This window comes from Cucumis melo, chromosome 3 (assembly GCF_025177605.1).
Source record: "Cucumis melo cultivar AY chromosome 3, USDA_Cmelo_AY_1.0, whole genome shotgun sequence".
In the NCBI taxonomy this organism is placed as follows: Eukaryota; Viridiplantae; Streptophyta; class Magnoliopsida; order Cucurbitales; family Cucurbitaceae; genus Cucumis; species Cucumis melo.
In genome coordinates this window covers 12,369,845-12,376,943 of record NC_066859.1, presented here as the reverse complement: position 1 = coordinate 12,376,943, position 7,099 = coordinate 12,369,845, and the positions used below count along the sequence as shown (strand labels likewise).

At 32.5% G+C, this 7,099-nt stretch overlaps 2 long non-coding RNA genes across 2 annotated transcripts; one reads left to right on the top strand and one right to left on the bottom strand.

The window, feature by feature from the left end:
* Positions 1 to 2,946: 2,946 nt before the first annotated feature.
* LOC107990749 (uncharacterized) lies at positions 2,947 to 4,716 on the bottom strand. Its single transcript, XR_001762488.2, has 2 exons — positions 3,700 to 4,716; positions 2,947 to 3,107 (listed from the first exon to the last, which is right to left on the bottom strand). It is a non-coding gene; the product is annotated as an uncharacterized LOC107990749 (long non-coding RNA).
* Positions 4,717 to 4,894: 178 nt separating this feature from the next.
* On the top strand, positions 4,895 to 5,703 carry LOC127148543 (uncharacterized). The gene is made up of 2 exons (XR_007819584.1): positions 4,895 to 5,220; positions 5,370 to 5,703. It is a non-coding gene; the product is annotated as an uncharacterized LOC127148543 (long non-coding RNA).
* The last annotated feature ends 1,396 nt before the right edge of the window (positions 5,704 to 7,099 follow it).

The window sequence follows — 7,099 nt, the reverse complement described above, 5'->3', positions numbered from 1 at the left end:
AATACAAATTGGAAGAAAGAGGAAAGTGTTAAGCCTCAGAGTATGATTTTTCATGCTCATTGGTTTTTGATTTTTTCCTATTAAAGAGAGGGAGATGAAGGGGAAGAACTCTATCTCTTTTGTTTTGACCTCTCATCTAAAACTCAAGGAAAAGTAAAGGATGGACGATGTAGAAACTTGCTCTCCGGCCAAATTTTTGCACCCTTGTTCTGCAGTGAATGGTTACTTTTATAGGCGAGAGTTGAGGTTGAAAGGAGGCCACGTGTCATTAATGCTTTTGAAAAGCAGTAACTTGTCGTGTAGACCGTCTTTTCGTCCTTTTCGCGTCAACTAATTTTGTCTACTAGTGCCTTAATGCCTAGCTTGCTTCTTCTTTCTCTAGTTGAATGTGTCTTCTCGCGTAGATGTTGTTTCGTCGAATGTCACTTCTTTTGCTTAAAAATCCTGTGATAAGAGCACTAAAAACGCAGTAAAACAGGGATAAGGCTCTTCCGAGTCATGTTATTCGCAAGTTAATCAAATTGGCTTTTTCCTCCTTATTTTCTTCTATTTTTCATGCATTTAGACTTCATAATTTTACATAAAAGGTTACAATAACTTGTATTTCTACAAGTATCAGAAGCTTCTCAATATCTCTCCTAGAAACAAAGTATCAACTAATTGTCGAGTATCTATACTCAGTCCATAATAGAACACCTCCATCAATAAGCATTTGGGAATGCCATGATGAGGGCAAGTTTTCACCATCCTCTTGAATCTGCTCCACATGTCATGTAGATTCTCTCATCTCTTTGCCGGAAGATCGTTAAGTTCTATCCTCTCTTAGCATTTTTGACAGGTGGGAAGATGTCAAATTGAGAATGCGAGGAGAAGGCAGGACTTGAAAACCTTCAAATAGAGAGAGAAAATTTGATTGACGCGTGGAGACGATTTAAAATGATGGTAAAGGGCATAATAGTAGGACTTGCAAGTAAAGTTTGAACAATTAATGAAAATGTGATATTTTTCTTTCATTCTAATATATGTATGTATAAATGTATGACATTAGACTTGGTGAATGACTATAAAGATGATAGAGATTTAATAACATGATCATATTTAGATTTAGTTAAGAGATCTACATGTATTAACAGAATTGTTTAGAGTTTACCAAATGATTGTGTGATGTGTACCACACGATCATTTAGGCTTGATGATTGTACATTTAACTATAGTTACGACATCGTCTTGACTTAAGTACGCGGTGGTCTATGGTGTATTACACGATCATTTAGCTTTGTTAACACGACTGAATTCGTTTATTTGCGCGATCGTGTAGACATTGTAAGACGATTGTTATCATTTTTTTATTTTTACAGAATACATGATAGTTTAGACTTTTATTGTGGCATATATACAAGATCGTTTAGATCTATATACACGATTTTTTATATTTGTGTACACGATCGTTTTTATATATTTATACAATTATTTTTTGAAAAGTATCTAAACAAATATAAACATTCAGTCTCAAGGTGATTAAAATTAAAAAATAAAAATTGTACAAGTATAACATAAACCAAACAAACATTTTATTTACCAAAAGAATCTATTTGCGCAAAATTCTCACATATTGTTGCCTAAAAAGTTTATTGTTTTTCATGTCTAGATAATTACTATTTGAATTTGTTACAAGGTATTCAACAAATTTAGCACAAAAAATCACGCAATCTAATGATGGACCGCGTTGCAATGTGGCTTTGGATCTAATTATTGGCCAAGGGTCAAATTTGAAATTTTTTATTGTATCATGTAATCTAACAACTATTGCCAGTGAAGGGATGCATCATGTAGGTATAGCAAGAGATTTATCAACAAATTATTTTTTAACATAGTTCGACATAGAGTCAAATACGAAGATCTTGTAATTCCATGTCAGTTGCAATAGCCATCCAATGTTCTCTGATGTTGATGCAGCCAATCACATAGTGAACATTTGACCACCCCACTTTATTTAGGACTACACCAATAACATAATTAAAATAGTAAAGTAAATCAATTCTCTCAATATAGCTTTATGTGCAGTTATGGTTGACCATTCAACCTTCTTGTTCTCTTCATTCTATATCGTTTCTCTTGAGGGGTGTTTTTGTTTCTTTTAATTTTGCTTGTTTGTTGGATCCTCGGTTCTGGCCCTTCCTCTTATTTCCTTTATTCATCTATTTTGGTTTCACCATAGTAGGGGCAAGTCTCCTCGGTACAAAATTCACCTCTTCCCTTTGTTCTTACCTTCAAACCTCCTCCTCAATCCTCAACCGAGTAATCAGACTTTCCAACGAGAATTTCTTGGTTTTGTGCCTAAAGGTGTTTTTAAAATCCTTCCATAAAGGGGTGCAGTTTGTCAATAATAATAGCTATTTGAAATTGTTCATCGAAGGACATACATTTGCTAATTATTTCATGAACTATTTTTGTAGTTCATGGGTTTGAACCTCCACTAATTTGTCATCCGTCATTTGAAATTTCAGGTAATGGTTGACAGCATAGGTTTTTTTATTCAGCCTCCTTGGTGTTATATTTTTTTCTTTGGGCATCCCAAACCAATTTTGCTATCTCCATGGTGCAGTAATAATCATATAGCTCGTCAATCAAACCATTTAATTTGAAATTTTTACCACGAAATTCTTTTATTCCCAATAAATAGTTCCTTAATTTATTCCTTGGTGGAATTTCTCTCTAGAACCTCAGGTTTCTTCGTGGCACAAGCACATGTCACACCCCACCCTGTAGACACCCTTGCTAATCATATGAGACGCAACATGATTTGAGCATCCTGGATGCATTTAAATGCCCAAGAAAATCAGACTTGAAGTCCTTGTGCCTTGCTTAATCGCCTACTCTTTTCTTAATCTTAACTTATAACTTAACAAATACCTTTAGGCGATTTGAATACATAACACAGGGAAATAACCAAACTAAAACTTTATTAAACTTCATTGAGCATTTTACAATAACTTTACAACTAATACATACACAAATCTTAAAACTTTAAAGAATAAAACGTCTTGGCAACCTTCCTGCCTAGCAAGCCCTTCAAACTTCTCTTACTTGGTCTTAACGACTAACTCCTGGAAGATGAGATTTAAAAACATAAGTCTAAACGACTCGGTGAGGTTTTAGGAAATCATTTTTGCAATACCAGGGTAAATACCATTTTATATATATCAGAAACATCAATTCATAATAACATTTCATTCGCATAAACCTTCTTTTCGCATAACACACATTAGTTATCAACATTTCTTTCGCCAAGGATCCCGAATCATTCTCGACGCTAGGTCAGTAACTTCACGTTTAGACTACTGTAACAACAAGATTCGAAAATACACAGATTCGTCCGTGTTGCTCATGCTAAGACGCAATTCATATCTTCTATACATTGTCCCACCTCAATTCACCATGTAGCCCTATACACCACATGGTGGCCTTGACTCTTTATGTGCACATAAAAGGTAGCTCATTGATAGGAAGTAACCAATGGTTTAAAAACCATTTCATGAACAAGTCATGCTTTGAAATACATAAATCATACTTTGAAACATATAAGCTTTTCATGTAAATCTCTTTTAGAAACATTTAAATTGAAATCATCATTTCAAACCATCAAAGAATTTATAAGGATGCTTAAAATCATTCACACACTTTAAAGAAAACACTCACCAAACTTAACCTTAAACCTGGATTGCTCCTACTTTCCTCTTCTCGCGTAGACAAAATGTCAACACTTCAAGTCTTGAGATCTCCTCTTGAATTGAGCAGAAAATTAATAACTAAGGTCTTACCTCCCACTATTTATACTACTTCCTAACCGAGCTTAGTCATCCTTAAACTCTTGTCCTCTTGCCAGCTACTATTCTTGGCAGTGTACATGTAAGCTTAAAGTTTAGCCTAATCATGTTTAGTTTAACTCTTACACATGGCCCATTAAGTAAACTTAGGAAATCTCTGAGATGTTTCCTTTCTTCTTCTCGCCTAGTCCTTCTTCTCACTCAATGCCTTAATCACATAGTAACACTTGAATCTTCCTCGCAAACTATCTTAGTCCTCCCCTCATTATCACCTAACCTTACTTCAAAACGCCTAATTCAAAACACTTAACCAAAATTTTACTTCTTTGCTTTTAATTTTGGTACAGGTCTTACACATCAACAACTTTCATGACCGTAAGGAAGAACATCTTTTGTCCCCATCTTTTGAAATTTATCCCTTCAAAACGAAACAAATAGTTGAGTTTAGATGACATCACATTGGAATGTGTTAAAGCCATCAAAATAGATGAATCGTATTAAAATTGTTGTCGCTAGAATTCTCCAACCGTCAATAAATGAAAATAACAACCAAACTTTCACTAAATTAGAACACTGTAAAATAAAAACTTGTTAGTTGCAAAGCTCGTTTTCTTTAGGACGTTTCGCAATATTGCCCTAGTTTGTGCAGCAGTTTTGAAGTTACCACAGCGTCCCCAAGATAAAACAGCCACAAAAATGTATAACCCTTTTTGTACAGAAATTGGTCACCAAAACCAAGACCTTGCTTGGAAAATATGATTTTGCTTGAAAAATAAATAAATAAGAAAGAATGTAAATGGAAAAGGAAGGAACTTTTCTTCAAATAAGGGAAGATAGGAGAGAATGGGAGAAATGAAGATTATCTAGGTTGTGCTGTTAAATGTGATGAAGGTTCTGGCTTTTATAGCCTCTGTGAAACTAATGGTTAGAAAACGTAAAGTACGTTCTGTGTGCATTCCTTTTTAAGAGAAAGGGGAGGAGTACTATTGACACGTGGATGGCCATCGACCAATTCGTAAACCAAATCGTGAAACTAATTTTCATAACAATAAGATCAATATTTTTATTTTTGGGCTCTTCTGCGTGTGCCGTGTGAATCACCATTCAATATCAATTCATAACCAATTAGACCCATTCCCATAAAGATAAAAAGTAAAATCAATATTTATTTATTTTTAACAAATTTCACCAACACATCATCTTTATTTTTTCTTCTTTTGCTCATTCTTTTGTTTCTTTTCACCATCTTTGGAAACAATAAACACGACACAAACACCTAAAAAACGTGCAACCTTAAATAACGTTAGACCCACAAGCAACGACGAAAACCACAAACTTCGATGACTCATCCTTGCAAAAAATCTCGTGATAATACACCATTTTCACAAAATGGGTAGGTCATTTGTTCTTACAAATTATTTCCATAGAAAAATGGATTATACATGAGTTTTTTTTTTTTAGATTTGTGTTTTTCGTGGTTTTAAATTGTAGCTATGAATTTTATAGAATATCATGAGTTAGAGTTTTATTTTCCTGATTTAGGTGGTTTTGCACACAAGAAGATCAAGCTTAAGAAAGGGTTTGGTATCTGATGCGTATCATGCAAGTGTATGTGGTCAAGTAGCAATAAAATAGTGTAAGATACCGAGTATCGTTCTCAGGGATGACTTTGGATGGTTTAATACTCAACTATTTTAGAATTAAAGTAACTTTAGCTAAGGAAATTGGACATTGGATTTAGTGTAGTTAAAGTTCAGATTAAGCAAGGGAGAAGATACATTGGATAGTGTTTCAATAAACAAGATGTTCTAGGATGATGAATTAATTACTTATTTCATTGATTAATAAATTGGCATTTCATGAAATTTAGTATTAACTTGCTTAAGTCTAGAAACTTTGATTCTGGATTTTTTTTTTTTTTTTTTTTTTTTTGGAAAGGAAGGTGAGGTAGTTTAAAGTTCTGGATTTAGTTCCTGTGCATTTTGACCACCCTACTTAGATATATTTTGTCAAGAAGGTTTTCCTCGATGTAACTCAAATAATTAATTCAACCTCAAGTCACATTTTTGTTTTCGTTTTAGGTTTTATCGTAATTTGATAACAATCATATGACTATCAGTATTATTAGCAATCATATTAATATCAATATTAAATCACAAATCAGATAATAAATCAGTATCATTAACAATCAATATAAGATAAAAATTTGTATCAAATAGTAATCAGATATCAATCACTATTAATAATAATCATCATCATCAAGTAGTAATCAAACAACGATTAAATAGCATTCAATATCATAATAGTAATAAGTCATCGATCAAAATAACAATTGATATCATTGGCATTTGGTATTTGATTGCAATTCGATCACAATCAGTATCATTAACAATCAAATAAAGATCAATATCCAATATCAATATAATCAGGTAGTAAATCAATATTACTAATAATTGGTATCGAATAGAAAACAGTTAACAATTTATATCAAATAGCAATCAAATAATAATTTGACATCTATCAGATAACATTCAGTATTACTAGTAATCAAATAGAAATCAGATGGTCATCAAATGTAATTACACATTTCTAACTATGAAGACATTTTGGTCATCTAATTGTTTTCAATTGCAAGAGATTAGGATTCATGGTTAAGTTTTTTTCATCAACATATTTTCATTGTTTGTAGTATTGCAAGAGTAGCATTCAAAGTTGACTTCAATGTCATGTCATCCACTATTTTCTTCGAGTTGCATTACTACATTAAAAATAAAGCATTCATTACTTTTATTTCAAAAATACAAGTAGAAATTTAAAATCTATTTGTCGATAAAGTCTTGTTCAATTAACATTTATATATACCTAACATTGAGAAGGTTTATAGTTTAGATTCCTTAGTCGCACCTATAAAAAGGAGTATTTAAGTGTCAAAGTTAAGATGTAGCCTTAAACCTTTCAGAGTTGTTACTAAATGTAACATCACATGACCATTAAATAATTACCATACTCACCTAGTTTCTTGTTCGAGCAATCTCCAAGATGAATAGTTGAAATAAGTGCAGAGTAATATTTGGGCCTACTTAATGCACCCCTGGTCTTACACCTTTATAAACTATTCTAAATCAAAGAATAATTCACATACAAGTTAACCAATAGTGTCTTCTTCTTTTTTTTTTTTTTTTTTCTTTTTTTAACTTTCGATGGTTTTTTCAAATGAAAAACTAAATTAAAAAGAAACTATATGTTTTTTCCCTAAAGTATGAGCTAATACT